Source organism: Felis catus, chromosome B2, assembly GCF_018350175.1.
Source record: "Felis catus isolate Fca126 chromosome B2, F.catus_Fca126_mat1.0, whole genome shotgun sequence".
NCBI lineage: Eukaryota > Metazoa > Chordata > Mammalia > Carnivora > Felidae > Felis > Felis catus.
The window spans coordinates 68,602,503-68,620,055 of NC_058372.1; the positions used below are offsets into that span (position 1 = coordinate 68,602,503).

At 36.4% G+C, this 17,553-nt stretch overlaps 1 long non-coding RNA gene across 2 annotated transcripts in view; it reads left to right on the forward strand.

Annotated features, from left to right (window-relative positions):
- Nucleotides 1-17,553, forward strand: part of LOC123385436 — a 554,832-nt gene that overhangs the window by 208,902 nt on the left and 328,377 nt on the right. Inside the window, exon 1 of one of the 2 annotated variants that reach the window (XR_006597928.1) lies at nucleotides 12,089-12,531. The exons of the other annotated variant lie outside the window; for it this stretch is intronic. This is a non-coding gene — a long non-coding RNA (uncharacterized LOC123385436). Of the gene's footprint in view, nucleotides 1-12,088; nucleotides 12,532-17,553 lie in introns of those variants that run through there. 2 annotated transcript variants of the gene reach the window in all.

A 17,553-nucleotide genomic window follows, 5' to 3' on the forward strand; every position in this document is an offset into this window, starting at 1 on the left:
CCTTTCTACTAAAGACCAATAGATCTGGTCGTACATTAGTGGATTATTCTTGCTGCAATGTTAAGATTGGAGAGGCTGAGTTGAGAGAGGATAGAGAATAGCAGTGTTGTAAATACAGATTGATCGTTCCCAAATATGAACAATAAGTGATGTAATATTCTTAAAAAGCATGTCCTTTCATCTTCAGAAGAAATACTTGTTTGTGTGTGTGTTTGTTTTAATAAATGATCTTTGAAAAGGGGTTTTGATAAAGCACCATCTGATAGTTTACAGTATCTTAGCAAGATTACAGGATGCTTTTGATACCCTATCATTTGGCCGAGAATTTCTAGTGTTATTAGTGTTGAGGAAGTTAAAATTTCCCATACAGTTCTTGATTCCAAATGTCAAATGTTTGGTTTTGCAATTTATTGGGTTTTTTTCTCTTAATGTTTTGTTTTCTTGGGAATGATTTGGCAGCTATGCACCCCTGTGGAATCCTGTGCCAAATGAACTGCCATCTGGATTCTAGAGGCTGGGAGAGAATTGGGATGAGGACAAGGAGTACTCTCTCTATATCAGGAAGTTCTCAAGGATGAATATTTTTTCACAGTATACTACAACCAAAACAGTATCATAGGTTTAAACTCATGATTTTTATAGGTTTTTGATTTATTACCTTTGTCCTTGCCAGAAAATCTGATCTTTTTGTGGGAAGCCTAGATGCGGTAGAGTTGGAGCCAGGTTTCGACTTAATATAAAATTCATCCAAGTCTGGTTAGATCTACGAGAGAAGCCATTATGTGGCTCTTTTCTTTTAGGTTTGTGCAAATTTATAATCCAGATTCTGAGATCCTTCTTCTCCTTTCCAGGTTTGAGATTTGACCTTTGTAGATTTAAATGTCATTGCTTGCTTAGGTAATCCTTTGCTATTTCTTGATACTTTTTATAACAAAGATGTTTAAAATTATTAGTTGCTGAATTTCATATTCTATAATTAGGTTTGCTTTGTATAGTTGGTTGATATATGACTACATTACTTAACTTACATTGAATTTTCTTTCACTTAAATAGTTTTGGCTCATTTTTAAACTATTACTAATATAATATCTTTTTATAGAAAATTTTATAAATCATAAAGTTCTAGATAATAAACAAAATATCCAAAATATAATACCCAGAGTGCTTGCTTCGGTAGCACATATACAAAATATAATACCCAGAGATAAATCATGGTTTGATGTGTTTTTAGTCATTTTTTTCTTACTTATTACACACACATGCACACACACACACAACATTTATTTTAGACTAAGAGATCATACTTCAGGAACAGGTGTCTTGTGTCTGTTATTTCATTTTGTATCATGAACATTTCCCATTTGGTGTCACAAACAATATTGTGTCATAAATATGTTCCACATTGTATTAATTATTTCTTAAAATATAAAAGTTTTAATTCATATTTTCCCCTAGGATCTTAGGTAGCCTTGAATGAAGTAACAGAGCTACAGTGAATTTTCTACCAGCTCAACAACTTGTTACTACAGAAACTTGTTGGCTGTGTTACAATTCTATTTAGGTGCTTTGAGCCAATTTATTAATATTAAAATGTCAAAAGTATGCTACATAATTAACTAAGAAGTGTAATTTCTAGGAGTACATTTGATAATTTGTAAACTAGTACATGCATTATACCTGGTCTACAGATTTGTGGATTAAACTCAAATACTCATTCTTTCTAAGACAAACATTTGTTGTCTGTCTACTATGTGCCAGGTGCTATTCTGTGTACTAGAAATAAATCAGTGAGCAAGTTAAATTACCTGCTTTCTTGGTGCCTATATTCTGGTGGATAGACAAGTAAAAAATAAATACATATAGGGGTGTCTGGGGGCTCAGTTGGTTAAATGTCCAACTCGTGGTCGGCTCAGGTCAGGATCTCACTATTGATGAGATCGAGCCCTGCATTGGTCTCTGTGCTGACAGTGCTTACAGAACCTGCTTGGTATTCTCTCCCTCCCTCTCTCTCTGCCCCTCCCCCATTTGTATTCTATATCTCTCTCTCAAAATAAATAAACTATTAAAAAATGTACATATATTTACAATAGGTAGACATAAGTGCTATAAAGATAAATAAGGTGAAGTGAAAGGATTGAGAGTTGATGGGGTACTTACTGGGTAGGCCTATTTCGGGTTGGTCACTACCTTTCTAAGGGAGGGATAGTAGGAAGGAGAATGGCCATTATCTTTGTTAGAAAATATAGACTGCTTTCTGTCCCTTCATTACCATACTTTTATCCTATGGAATAATTTTCCCAAGATAGCACTTGGCATATATTATTCCTTAAAAAATCAAGCAAATCCTCTAAACCCCAAATCCAAACAAAGAAAACCACAAACTTGCAATGTCTCCTTAGTATGTGGAAAATAAATTCTAAACATTTCATTTCAGTGTGCAGGACACTCAGTATTCTGGTACCAGCTTCTCTTGCCAATTTCATCATTTACCTGTTCCCATCATGGAACTTCCATGTCAAGCACATAGATTTATTTCTTGACTATGACCATGTTATATTTCTTCTTCAGACATTCCTTCTTTCTTTCTTTTGGAAATGTCCTCCTTTCTACTTTCCCAAATATCTATTTTTTTTAAAATTAAAAAAAAATTATTTGTCTTGGGAGAGAGAGGGAAAGAGTGAGCAGAGGAGGGGCAGACCGAGAAGGAGAGAGAGAATCCCAAGCAGGCTCCCTGCTGTCACCACAGTGCCTGATGGGCTGGATCCCAGGAACCGTGAGATCATAACCTGAGCCAAAGTCAAGAGTCAGATGCTCAATCAACCTACTGGGCCACCCAGTCATCCCTTTAAATATCTATTTTTAAAGACTCAACTTCAGTCTACTTAAATAATTATTTATTGAATTGGGATTTGTGAATAATGATTTTTTGATGGTTATTCTAGAGACATTTAAAAAATATTTCTTTAGTATTAGATACATAAAAAACCTTTCTAAATCCATTATTTGTTTTGTTACATTCTTAAACACTTAATAGTAAACAGCATTTAATCAGCTTTAATAAAACTATGCTGATTTGTATCTTAGTAGCACTCGTATCTTAATTATTTATTTGGTAGTAGTCAGTTTGTCTATACAAATATTCATTCACCTTCACTTCCTCCATCTATTCATCAACCTGCGATCAGTGCATGCATCCATCCTTCTCCATCCATCCGTCTTTCCATGCATCCATCCTTCTGTGTGTCCATCTATCTATCTTTTCTTCTACCCGTCATTTATTTATCCATTAACTCATCAATATACCTCTACTAATCTACAAATAGACACCCTATTTTCAATATGAAATATATTAGAAATAGCATTTATATTTTTCTCTTTAACCATATTTTAATCTTGATATAATTACCATAGGCCTCTCTGTGGTCTTAGCTTCTAATATGGTGACAGATTCATATAATAAATATTCAATGAATATTGGTAAAGGATAAAAATCCTAAATGGAAAACATTAATGAAATGTTTGTGAAATGACTTTCTCTAGAGCATCTATTTTTATTTAAATGAATGACTTAGGCCCTGTTGGTACTCAGAGGGAAGATTAGAACTTTTTGAGTTCTATGATGCAATGAGTCTCATAGTAGCTGATAAAAATAGAACTAGTCACTTTACTTCTTTGTGCGTCTTTAAGCCCGTTTATAAAATAGGGACACCTGTCTTTCAGCTCATTTCATAGAAAGATGGATAGGATAGGATGAAAGGGTATTTCTAAAATACCCATTAGTTCTTTAGAGTAGAGTAAGTAGGTGTTATAATACCTGTTTAGCCCCACAGAAAATGCACTTTCCTAAGTCACTGTTTTTCAAATTGTTTTCTGTAAAGCCTAGGGATCCCTTTCCTTAAAGAATCTCCAAGGGCAGTTAGGAGTGTGAGACTGAAGGTTGGGTGTCAGCGGCATCCCCACTGTTGCTTCAACCAGAACAGACATTCATTTGTGTGTTGTACGTATGCTTCCACAAAAGTTTGCCTCTGGAGAAGTGCCTCAATTTCCTCTTCTGTAAGATGCAAATAAATAATAGTTCACACTCAGAAGACTGTTGTATGAATTAAATGAATTTTGATAGGAAAATGCTTGGAACAGTGTCCAGTATGTGGTGTTTGTAAAGGGTTAGTTGCCATTATTATTATTTACACATCTTTATCTGACATTGAATCTTCTCAGCCTCATGTGATTTTTTGATGTTTGTCTGCTCGCCGCTAGAAAGTAAGCCCCATGAGAACTGGGTGTGATTTTTGTTGTTGTCACTCAGTGATTGTCCTCAGTTCCTAAGGCAATGGTGGCATATACTAGACATTCAGGAAGTATTTGTTGAATGAATGAATCCTATTTAGTTTTCTCTTTCATTCCTGGCTGGATCTTCCTCGCTCCCTGCTCTCATTATTACGCCTTCTGGTAGGCCTTTTCCCTTCTGACTTGATTCTTCTATTATGTTATAGGCATGGCATCTAGATATACTGGGCTATTAGAATTGTATGTAAAATAAAAATAAATACTCTGAAAAGAAAAGCCTATGCACTTGACTATAAACTTCATGACAATTGAGACCCTTTGGCTATTCATCTATGCCCAGTGCTTGGCACAGTGACTGCCTGCAGTAAAGCACATAATTCTTTTTGATGAATAAAAGAATGAATGTGTCAATAAATGAAATAGAGTGATACTCTTCTTGGCTAGTCAGAAACTGAGTTTGGGGCTGTGTTTCCCAGAGACAAATCTTTGAGATAGAAAGTTCCAGGTAGGAAAAGTATTGTAACTACAAGACAATATTGTTATTCTACACATTCTGCTTTACATTGTGACATATCACCAAAGGAAAAAGTTTACAGAACTTGAAACTTGTCTATTTTATTTCACTCTTCATTTCAAAGTTATTAAATATTCTAATTGCTAGCTTAGATAAAAGTAAAGAAGATTAAAAAAATAGGTTACACAGTATATAAAATGTTTGCTTTTGGAGCATCCCTAAAAGAAGAGAGTTATAAAATGTTTGTGTGAATCCATCTGTTTTTGCAAATTAAATTGATTTGACATCTTAAAAGCAGAGTAATTGTTTCAATTTGCAGGACCCAAAGACAGGAGTCATTCTCAGGGGAAAGTTCTTTACATAACATGGCAGAACCCAAGAATCTGCTAATTGGATACTTGACTCCTGAAGGCACATTTGATTTATAAGTGTGTGGGGTTGTGTGGTCTCCCTAAATATTTATTTCCTGACTTCTTCAAGGCATCTTCAAAAAGCGATGGGCTTTAGATCCTGCAGTGATTGATGCCTACAGTGACGTGGCTCCTCAGGAGCAAAAGCCCATCCCATACATAAAATAGGATAATAAACGATCCTGCTGAAGGACTCCGTTTATTCCAGGTTACTTTTGGTTTCCTTCAAGACTCTTCTTCACTTAAGAAGGTGGTTCCTGTGGCTCTACTCATTGTTTCTGAGTATCCAGTCTGAAGGGATCATGGATAATTAAGCCTAATAACAAAATTCACAATTAAGCCTAAAAAAATCTGGTCCTGAATTATTTGTGCTTAAAAGCATTCCACCCAGGTTTAATTTAATCAGTGAAATGGCTAATTTAAAAGCTTTGAATGCATAAGTGAATTTCAGTTCTCTCAGAATATTTTTCATCTATGCACTCTATATGTGCATTTACTCTGAGATGTAAGAGTTAAATTCATTTGTGAGAAAAAGATAGTGAATATTTTGTCCAGAACCTGCTTTCTTTGTTAAAATAAAGTTATCTAACAGAGAGAGGGATGCTGAGAATATGCTGTCAGAGAGAAGAATCTTGGGAATATGACATGAGAGAGAGGTATGCTATGAACACCTTTCCAAGAAATGGATGCTGAGAACACTCTTAGAGGGAGGGATCCCAGAAATACTCTTATTCAGAGCTGCCCCTCCTCAGAGCACCAGGGCTTGGTACTGCCTATCCGAGTCCTTATTCAGAAGTTTAAGTGTACAAAGGGAAGATCCTAAGATGTTTAAGGCATTAAGTACTACAGACAGTAATTCTCTGAGACGTTTAGGTCTGATGGATTTTAAATCTTATATTTATTTAATTAAAGTTCATATTGTCTTTGGGTAATGTTGACCTTAAAAAAACAACAAAAAAAAAACAGGAGCTAGCTATTTTACCAGCAAGAAGAGTTTATTTGGGAGTAGTAGAGCATTGCAATTTGGGGCAAGGAAACTATGGTGAGCCTCAAGCAAGTTTAGAGATTGCAGGAGAGCGGATTGCTTTTATAAGGAAAAGAAGGAAGCTGGGGTCGGGGGTGGGGGGAGGGGGGTGCTGTTGTGGCTCCTCATTGGCTGAGTGTGGATTTCTCCTTGGCTTGTCATGGGCGGTTGCTGGGCAAGGAGAAATTCTTCATTCCTCCTGCTAGGGTATGTAAGTAAGCTTCGTTTTGCCGAATGCAAGGTATATACTTCTTATAGCAAGTGGTAGTGCATGAAACCTCCCTCTCCAGGCCTTTCTGACTCCATTTTTAATGAGGTTTCTTTGATTTATTTTCATAATAGGCAAGTTAAAAAAAAGGGGAAAAAAGGTATCTAGAGGGATCACATGCAACAGAAAGAATCCAGAATCCTAGGTTTATTTCTTTTCCTCTACTGATTGACTTTTTATTCCTAGTAAAATACTTAGTCTCTTTTATCTCAGGCTTCAGATAAAAATGACCTTTCTTACTTTTGCCATAATCTGAGCAAATAAGAAAAAATGTTTGTGGCAATTCTTCCAAAATGCTATCCAAACACATTGATTTAATCAGAAAGAAGACATTGGAATATCCTTATCCTACTGACTATCCCTGAAACTTGCAGTATGGAGTAACAACAATCCTCTTAAAAAAAAGTCTGAATTGTTTGCTTCTGTCCTTGAAGCTACCCTGACACCTGTCAGATAAAAGTACAGGACACACAGGTGAGCTCTGAGTGAAGAGTGATGGTTCAGTACAGTGACTTTCAAATTTGGGGGATACAGAATCCTTTGTCAAACAACATTTTTTGAGGAAGTCAAGTATATTCTACAATAAGCAAAGTTGCTTTTGCTTCAGGGACAAGGCAGGCATTCAGGTGTCCCAGTTAGTCTCTTGCTACTGTTAAATTATTGAATTCAGTTTGAGAGCTGCATAGTCTGAAGAAAGGGCCTATAGTTATAAAGCTACTCTGAGGGGCAAGTCACAGCCTTGTGGTCAGGACAGGGCTTTGCCTCCCTTGTCTGACAATCATATTTACTAACCCAGCTGCAGGGTTTCTATTGTGTTCCCAGATATCAGATCTCAAAGTGCAAAATAAAATAACTCAGAACCACTGTTAGACATGGCAACATTGGAATTTACTATTTCAGTCAGGACTAACATAACCATTGTCCAATCTGGTGGTTTTCAGACTGTCCTGGAGGAGCCTCCTTGAAGGCCATGTGAAGGCTGGGGAGAGATTGGGGTGGGGACAGTAATGACCTAGACCTGTTTTATAGTTGGTATTTTTGGTAAGACATCAACTGAGGAAAAGATTCTCCTTTGCTGGTATAACCAGCTTTCTCTTTTGCCATGTAAGGCTGTGGAGGTCCAACAGGTTATTGGCTGGCCAAGAAGACAGGCTTCCCAGAGGCAGATCGAGATCTGGAGCCATCCAGGGTGCTGAATTCTCATTTCACTGCCCTTTTAATTATGATGGGATGTTCAGACTAGAAATAAGAAATTTGGTCACTTTTAACACCATTTTCCTTTTTATCTCCAGTTTCTGAGGGCTGGCTAGGGATACCAAATTAAAAGACTTCATTTTCTGGCTAACAGGTACACTTTTCCTAAAGGAGAAGTGAATGTAAAGAGAAGATGAAAGATGCCAGATTTGAGATAGTTTTAGTTGTAATGTGACCAAAAATATTCTGTTTTAGCATTGGCTCAACTTCCAGTTCTGTTTCCTGGCAGCTGCTTTTTGAGAAGGGTTTTTTGTTTGTTTGTTTTCCAGATCATGTCTATAAAGGTTTTCATCCCTGAGGGTACCACTCTTCCTAATGTTAAACAATAACAATAATAGCTATCACTTGGTGAAAGGTTAGGTAATAGCCAAGGGCTACATGTGTATTTTCTCATGTTCTTGTCTTTTAAAACATCCTGGGGGTACATATGATTACCCAAGTTTTAAAGATGAGGAATCTAAGACTCTGCCAACCTTATAAGCATTCCCACATTCTGGTGGCTAGCAAGTTGGAGATCCTGGACTCAAACCCAGGTCTGCCCTCAACAGCTGGGATATGAGTTGTGATGCTGTACCACCAAAATCTTTGTGCTATTAAGGAAGAGAATCCTCAGCAGACAACAAAACCAACATCCTCTTGAATTGATTTTAAGATAAATACTACACTTCTAGATTCTTATATTATTTTTTCATTGTGGCTTAAATAATTTTGGAAAAAGAAGCTGAATGAATGTAAGATGTACAGAACAGATCCTTAGGTATGTGCAAGGATCATTAGGCTTGGCAGTTGTGAAAACTAAGTCTATGGGCCAGTGCAAATTGGTATGTGGAATCCCTGTTCTGCTTGACTTGTTACATAAACATTAATCTTACCGGAAGAGTAAGAAACATGGTAAATATTCAGCAGCCAATGGAAACTCCAGCATTCCCCTGACACCAGGTACAATTGTGCCACTGTGTTTGCACACTAAACTTCTCCTAATAACTATGATGTTCGATTCTCATAACTATTAACATGAATTAAGCTGTCATCACCACTGATACATATATATATGTATATATATATATATATATATATGATATACCACTATCTTATAAGGTTCCAGCACTTTTTTTTCAAACATAGTATGGAATATGTGTATAAAACATATTAAAATAACACACATTTGCTACCTTCTGTCCCCTAGAAAGAATAGTATTTTCATCACCGTTCTTAATCTCATTAAAATTGTATTAGTGTTCTCTCTTGAATGAAAGACTATAATATCCCGATCTCTGTTTCCTAAACAACTGCTTTGTGTTCTGGAAAATATATGTTCACCTATAAATCAAGAAGATAAAGAATGATTGACTAAGTGGTGGAAGATGGAAACTTACAATTCCCTTACATGAACATGATTAAACATAACATGGTTATTATAATTAACATTAAATGCTATAACATTAACATTAACATCTATCCTATTTAATATTCTACCTTTCCTTGACAAAAGCATGAATAATATACCATATTAATCACTGAGCCAGTTGACTAAGACAAGAGAAGCAGCTGCCACCTACACATCCTGACTTTCAGTGTCACTCATGATGTTTCAGAAGAGGTGATATTATACATCACATAATGGCCGACTGGTCCAATTCTACCTATCACAACATTTCAGCATAGAATAGATACCAGCTTTTCAGTTTTGAGTATGTAGCTTTCTCAGAAAGCTATTCCTTATACTCATCGAATACAATTATTTCATGAAGTATCATTAGAGTTGAATTTGTTTCTAAAACTGTAGAAGGATGGAACACTTTTATAGGTGAGACAACATTATAGAAAATGTCCCCAGTACTATTCCTTTAATTTCCTTATTGATTAAAACATTCTTACTTTGGATTGTTAGGAGATGGTCTTTAAAAACAAAATCAGCCTTGATTTCAATGTAATGGTTGGTCAGATTCAGTATTTTATTAATAGAAGAAGTATGTACAAAAACATAATACTACAGAAAAGATTGTATTGACTGGAGAACCAAATGATCAGGTGCCTAAGTTTGTGGCTGCCATTCTACTGCCCTTACAACACGGGCTATTACATATAGAGCACAGTGACTTGCTCATGGTAAGTGCCCCAGATGCTAGCTAGTGATGATGGCAGCATAATGTCAGCTTGACACGGTCATCGCATGCATTTCCTATTTGTGTGACATGTGTGACTGAAGATACAAATGATTTCCACAAAGGAATATACCACTGATGTGAGAGGTGAAACATGAATTTTGATTGACTGCATGATCCCAAAGTATTCCACAGTGTATTTCATTATCTCTAAAGTACTTCCAGATATAAAAGCAAACCTAGGACTTTGCATCATGTGGAATGACTAAAACATTCATACAGAGCTGATGTAAATTGGATAATCTCTTTAGAAAATTGTTTGGCAATATCTAGTAAAGCTCAAAATACACATGAAACAGTCCAGCAATTTCACTCCTACATATATGCCCTACTGAAGTGTATGTGCGTGTGTGTAAATATATTTCTTGTTCTTTCCTTTAAAAAATTTTTTGTTTTAATGTTTATTTTTGAGACAGAGAGAGACAGAGCATGAATGGGGGAGGGGCAGAGAGAAAGGGAGACAAAGACTCCAAAGCAGGCTCCAGGTTCTGAGCTGTTGGCACAGAGCTCAATACAGGGCTCAAAATCATCAACCGTGAGATCATGACCTGATCCGAAGTCAGACGCTTAACTGACTGAGCCCCCCAGGCGCCCCTCTCATTCTTTTCTTTTTACCTAATGACATCTACTAGCATAACTCCAACCTGGAAACTACTCAGATACCCATTAACAGTCAGATAGGTGAATACATTCAGGTATATTCACACAATGGAGAGCAATAAGAATGATTGGACTACAGCTACACAATAATTAGAGTAAACCTCAAACATGACATTGAATGAAAGAAGACAGGCACAGAAGAAAACATACTATAATTAATGTTTCTTTTTTTATAAAATACAAAACCAGGCATTATTTATACCTGGGGAAGTAGCAACTGGAAATAGTGACTCCTTAATCTGAGTAGTGGTTTCATAACTGTATTTACTTAAAACAATTCAAGTTGACACTTATGTGATCTTTCATTATGCATTTCACATTCTGATGTTAACAACAACAGCAGGCTGTTACTGTGAATGAGTTTCAACTTGTTCTCTTGATTTCTGGGTATATTACTGGGTAAAAACCATGACAATGATTCTGAAGTCTCTCAAACTTACTGCACTGAAAAAGAAAAGTTTGGTTTTACTAATCAGAAAATTGATTAAGTAATTATTTGAATATTACCTGATGTTCGACCTGTATTTTTTTTTCTGCCACCCTATTTATTTGGTAGCCCATTCAGATCCTGAGATAACTTAAAATGTAAAGAACACTGGTCAGCCTATGGAACTGAGGATTTTATCTATTATTCCATGGGAAGCACGTAGTGTTCCAGCCTAAGTCATGGAGGTAAAGGTGATACCTACTTCACAATGTAGTATCATATCTGTCTTCTCTCAATTCCGCCCTTCTCCTGCACCAATGCCAATTCTCTTGGGCAATTACCAGTAGAATATTCATAAAACAGAAATCTGACCACATCACTCTCCTGCATAAAATCATTCAGTGGTTGCCTATGTTCAGATCTCTGTCACTTTGGCCAAATTTCTCTCCCTTTACTCCTTGTTCATTCCCTGTAATCATACTGGCATTTATTTTTGGTCTTTTGAAACAGCCAAGCTGGCTCCCACCTCTAGGACAACGCACCACGTGTTTCATCTATGCAAATGCCTTTTCTTCAGATGTTTCTAGGCCTTCTCCTCATTCAAGGCTCTGTGGATAGTTCCCCTCCCAAGAGAGATCTTCCCTGACTTCAGAGTTTCCAGGAGTAGCTTACCTCCCTGTGGCACTCTCATCTTTTACATGCATTTTAAAAATACTAGATAAAATCATCTTAGTTCTTCAATTGTTCATTGTCAGTATCCTTCAACTCTCCACTTCTCCAACAGAGCAAAAATGAAGGAAACTATCTTTTGTTTTCTGTTGCATCCCAAGACCTAGAATAGTTAGCACATAGTAAACACATAAGAAAAATACGTTAAATATATGGATATAGTATAATAAGAGTGGTGACATAGACATATTTCTGCTGTTTGTCATTTTGGGGTTCTTTTAACAAAACACTTTGAATTTCTGAAGTTTCTAGACTCAATGTTTTTTTTTTGTTGTTGTTGTTCTTTGCATGGTTTCTTTATTTTAAAAGTTTCACTTACTATTCTGTAATCAGAAAAAATACATATATGAAGTATATATATATTTAATTTATTACTATATAATTGTGGTGATTGATTTTAGTTTTCATCTGACTAAGCCACAGAGTGTCTAGATGTTTGGTGAAATGTTATTCTGAGTGTGTCTATGAGAGTATGTTTTGGATGAGATTAACATTTGAAACAGACCAAATAAAGCAGATTGACCTTGCTAACGTGGGTGGGCCTCATCCATCAATTGAAAGCAGAATAGAACAAAAAGCTGACCCTTCCACAAGTAAAAGGGAGCTCCATCTGCCTGACTGCTTTGAGCAGGGAATTTGATTTTCTTTCTTGCCTTTGAATTCCAACTGAAACACTGGTTCTTCTTGGGTTTTTTACTGTTGACCTTCAACTGGAATTTACAGTATCAGCCCTCCAGGATCTCTAGCTTATCAACTGCATACAGATCTTAGAACTTGTCAGCCTCCACAACATGTGAGTGTGTGTGTGTGTGTGTGTGTGTGTGTGTGTGTGTGTGTGTATACACAAACACATGCTATTATGCTATTGAATCTGTTTCTCTGGGGAGTTCTGGCTAATTCAATAATTTATTTTCATATTTACTGTTGTTAGTAAATTATTTTTTTCTTATTTTTTTATTTAGCAAATTTCATATTCACTTAAGTTACCTTCAAAAATTAGGGAATTAAAAATTGATGAAGAAAGTAAAGCTATAGAACTGGTTACTGAGATAAAGTTATTTAAAGGCCAAAATCGAGTGGAAATCTAGGATATTCAAGTTGAGTTGAGAAGTCCTATATTCATTCTATCTTATTAAAAAAATATATATATATATATAAATGACTCTTGAATTTAATGAAATTTGAGAGAAGTGTGTATCATACTTTTGAGAGCCTATTTGCTCAAAAGTCCTTTGGATATTTGTGTATTAACAGTATGTATCTACTTTAGAGAAATGACTCTTTAGAATCTTATGTTAAAGTCTCATGTGCTTCATTGTGCAGCACCTATATATCAAATATACTCAGTAAGATTATTCTCTGTCTTTCCCTTAATTATTCCCTATTCATGGGAGGCAATAACAGACCTTGAGCAAAAGTACTCCCAGACACAGGAACCTGTATGTCATTAGCTGAGAGCTAATGAAAATAGAAGAGCCACATGTCATTACTTAAACACAGCCAGGGGTTAAGTTCTGGGGGAGAATATTGGATCTCCATTAAAATTGGGGAAATGTGGTTGATTGAAAAAAAATTTACTTTCCATACTAGCATTCTGTCAAATTTATCTCATTTCTCACTGAGTATGCCCTTAGAAATGTTTCAGAGATTTAAAAAAAAATGCAGAGAATGTAAAATGCAATTGCCTTACTGTCTTGGCTTTGCATCATGCTTTCTTTTTATTGACTATTTAGCATTAATTGACTAAATGACCAGTTGCATTCTTTATTTTGGGTTTGTTTGGGTTTGATAAAATATGTCATATTAAATGACTTGTTTACACAAAGGGATAGAGTGAGCCTGTGCCAGGATTAGGTGCCCTGCCTTCTTCTCTTTACGTAAACTGTGTCTTCCAGTTCCAGTTGCTGAACTCTGGGACTCCACTCTGCTTATAAATACCTTTAACACAAATTTTTCACTTATGTCTGGCTGTTTAGAGTCAAATACAGTAGTATTAGTTGGATAATGTATAGGTAAAATAGCATTGTCTGTGGGGCAAATGACCACCGTGGTAGCATGGGATGGTGATGCAGGGATTTTCCTTGGACATTCTTAGGTGCTTAGAAATAAATTTGGGGGCCAGGGAAATGCATGGTGCTATGCTTCTTCTAGTATCACCATGGGCTATATGTAATCCTGGCCAGCCAGCACAGGCTTGATCTATCCCTTTGTGTAAACCAGCCATTTAATATGACATATTTTATCAATACTTGCAAACCAAAAACAAACAATACAATTGGTCATCTAGACAATCAATGCTGAATAGTCAATAAAACAAAGCATGATTTTTTTGCTGGTCATTCACAAGGACAGAGGTTACTCTCAGTTCAGACTATCCCCAGTAGAATGCTGCTTTCTGTAAGTGCATGCTAACAGAGGATAAATATGGGCTGGCCACATATTTCTTTATTGTCTGATCCATACCACCACACACAGAAGAATGAGTATATTAGGCTTTCATGAATTGTTGTGATGAAATTAACACCCAGTGTTCATGTAGTGAATTACTATGTGCCATTTTAAGAATTTTATATCCATTTTCTGTTTTAAGAGTTTTATATCTATTATTTAATTCCCAAAACAACCCTATGAATAGGAAATATTATTATTGCAGTGTTGTAGTTGAGGAAACATAAGCAGAGAAGGGTTAATATTTCTTATTGGCTTCCAGCAATTTTAAGATGGTTCTTAAGGTTGCTGCTCCCAAGTTTACATTTCTCGTATAATCTGCTCCCCTTGAGTAACATGTGATGGGATATCTCTCCCATTATGTTATATCAAATGGCAGAAGAGACCTTTCAAATGTAATTAAGGTTCCTGATCAATTGACTTTGAGTTAATAAAAATGAAATTACCCTAGGTGGGCCTAACTTAACCAAGTAAATCCCTGAAAGAAGTCCGGAGATATTTAAGGCAGCAGAGATTTTCCTGTAGCCTTGAAAAGAGCACACTGCAATGTTGTAGAGAGGGCCACATGGCAGGGAATGATAGATGGCCTCTGAGAGCTGAGTGTAGTCTCTATTTGACAATTAAAAAGGAAATAAAGACCTCCCTCTTACAACTTTAATAAACTAAATCAACCAACAACTATATGAACTTGGAAGAGGATCCCATAATCCAGAAAGGAATGTAGCCAGGCCCATGCATTGATTTTAGCTATAAGACACTGAGCAGACTGCCATAATATGAGCCATGATGTGTTCTGACTTACAGAATGTGAGAAAATAAATGGGTGCTGTTGATGCACCTAAGTTTGGGGTATTTTACTATGCAGCAATGGCATATAATTTATATGACTTTTCCTATATGATGGGGTAGTTTAGGTCTTAATGAGACTGACTCTTAATAAATGACTCATTTCTTAATCTTACTTCTCTGTACTCCTGACTGGATCTCTCTGTGAAAGTACTGAAAAGTAATTTCCTGAGACAGTATCTTCTAAAACTTTAAGGAGGAAGAACATATTTTCTTAATTCTAATATAAAGTGGAAGACTGCCTCTCTACAATGCAATCAGTGCTCACATTATTGTGCAGTAATTGAGTCCCTCTCTTGGTAATTGTGTCCCTTGAATTCTAGCTGAGTCATATGCTCCTAAAAGCCATTTGTCTTAGCTACACAAGTACCTTGAAAGAAACTTTAAAACAATTACCTATAAATCATTGATTAGGTTCTTTAGCAAAGGTACATACTTCTCACTATTCTGTATGGCAGGTTGGGGTGGAGAGGGAAGTTGGGTTTATTTCAGTTGGTAGCATCATATGTTATTGCATATCTCTGTGCTCTTCTATAAATACATACATACATAAAGACATGTTGAACTTATCCCACTATGAAATAGGGTAAAGTTTTGACTACCTTTCAATATTGTTGGAGCCTTACCCATTCTTTATAAAAGCAAGCAATATATTTGAGTCTAAAATTCTATTACTAATCATGGGAAGCTAAGTACATTGGTGGAGCTGACAAACAATATTTTTATTATGTTGGCATTTGAACCACTAGCTTTTGACGTACTGTATCAGGTAGGACATTCCTCCCCCCCCCCCCCCAACTGATAGAGAAATGTTTGGTTTATAATAAAATTAGTGTGAGGTGTGTATGAGTTTTGTTCAGATTTGCTTTCTGTTAGGGTCTCTGTCATGAAGCAGCTCCAGGAAGATGAAAAGCCAAGTGTGGCCTAGTTTATTGAGTGAAACACACAGCTGTGAAACAAAGCCCGAGGATGTGGAGGTGAAAGTGAGCAGCTGTGAAGCGAGCTTCCAGGTAGGAATTGATCGAGACCGACTTGCTGGGGCTGATCCTAGTCCTGAAAACCTGATGACAATGAGGTAGGGAAAATGCTGAGATACCAGTGAGAGGGGATCTCAGTTACAGCTCTACCGCAGTCACACGATACATTAAAATTTTAAAACAAAAACACACTCTATGTCGAGGAATGGGTTTTGATGCATGCAAAGAATATTTGGATGGAAAATTTTAATGTAAAAGTAGTCCAAATATATTTCTGTCATTATTGGAGATGGAAAACCTTCAGGGGTTGTCAGTAGGGGCAGTAGAAGAGATGAGCACAGTGCCTGGCACATGGCAGGTACTTAAATTAATCATTTTTGGACAAATAGAGGAGCAATGTCTAAGTCCTTATCATGTTTTTTTCAGGTTTGGGTAGGTTGAAAGGAGTTATGATTCTCAGTACAAAGTTTCTGTGTTTCGAAGAAAACCTAAAAAACCAAAACACTTTTTTGATGTTTGGTCACATCGTGTGCTAAAATTAATAGGGCTCACTGTTAAGAAGGCTGCACACACAAGTGCAACTTTGTGGCAAGAACACTAACCAAAGGAGCAACTGGGTCTGTGGGAGATAACAGACCACTCAGACAGGCAGTTCAGTACAGCTAGAGGCTGTCACAGAGGGTATGAAAATGTACAGGATAAAATATAGGGGAAATGCTGGCAACTCGTTATTAGCAAAGGGCTGGCAGCTGGATAGAAGAGATTCAAGCCAGTGGGGCTGCTTTGAAGTTGTGTGCAGGGCAGAGTGCAACCATCCTGAACAAGAGCCCTAGCAGGCTGGAGTGCTCCCTGGGTGTGGCAGGGGAGTCCCAGGCTCAGGACTCATTTTAATTTTATGAAAACGATGCTGAAAGAGCTCCAATTGCTTAAGCAAGCATGGGCTGAGGGCTTTATCTTTCACTTGGGAAGGTTCTATTTCTACTCCTGTGTTTCTGGTTCCCCTTGCCTAGAAAAAAACCTTACATATGTAGCAGATTATTTGCACATTATACCAAAATAATTCCTCTATTTCCCAACTATGTGTGAGCTAATTGGTATTGACAAAACACGTTCTATAGTACAACAGACTGTTAGTGACTTGGAATTTTGTAAAGAATGGATCAGACTGTAGGCTCTTAGATCTATGGGGATCCTTGTAGCCATTTAACAAGTTTTATTTTACAAATGAGGCAACAGAATTAGAGAAATTGCACGCTTGGTGCAAGGCCCCTATAATAATTTAATATTTACCAAATTAAAATAAAATAAAAAGCTATCATGCTGGGTAGGGGGACTTTGTAAATTTGTGTTCAGTGAGAGAAATAAATGCTAAGAAAACCTCCAATTAAATGAATTGATTTCAAAGCGATTAATAATTGCTATTATGTACAAATATTCTGCTTTTCTTGATGGCTTTATGGACTGTTGAATCAAAAAATTACACTGGACAAAGTTAAACAGGCAAGGAGGACTTTATTCAAGATTATTTCCATATGGAAGAAAGG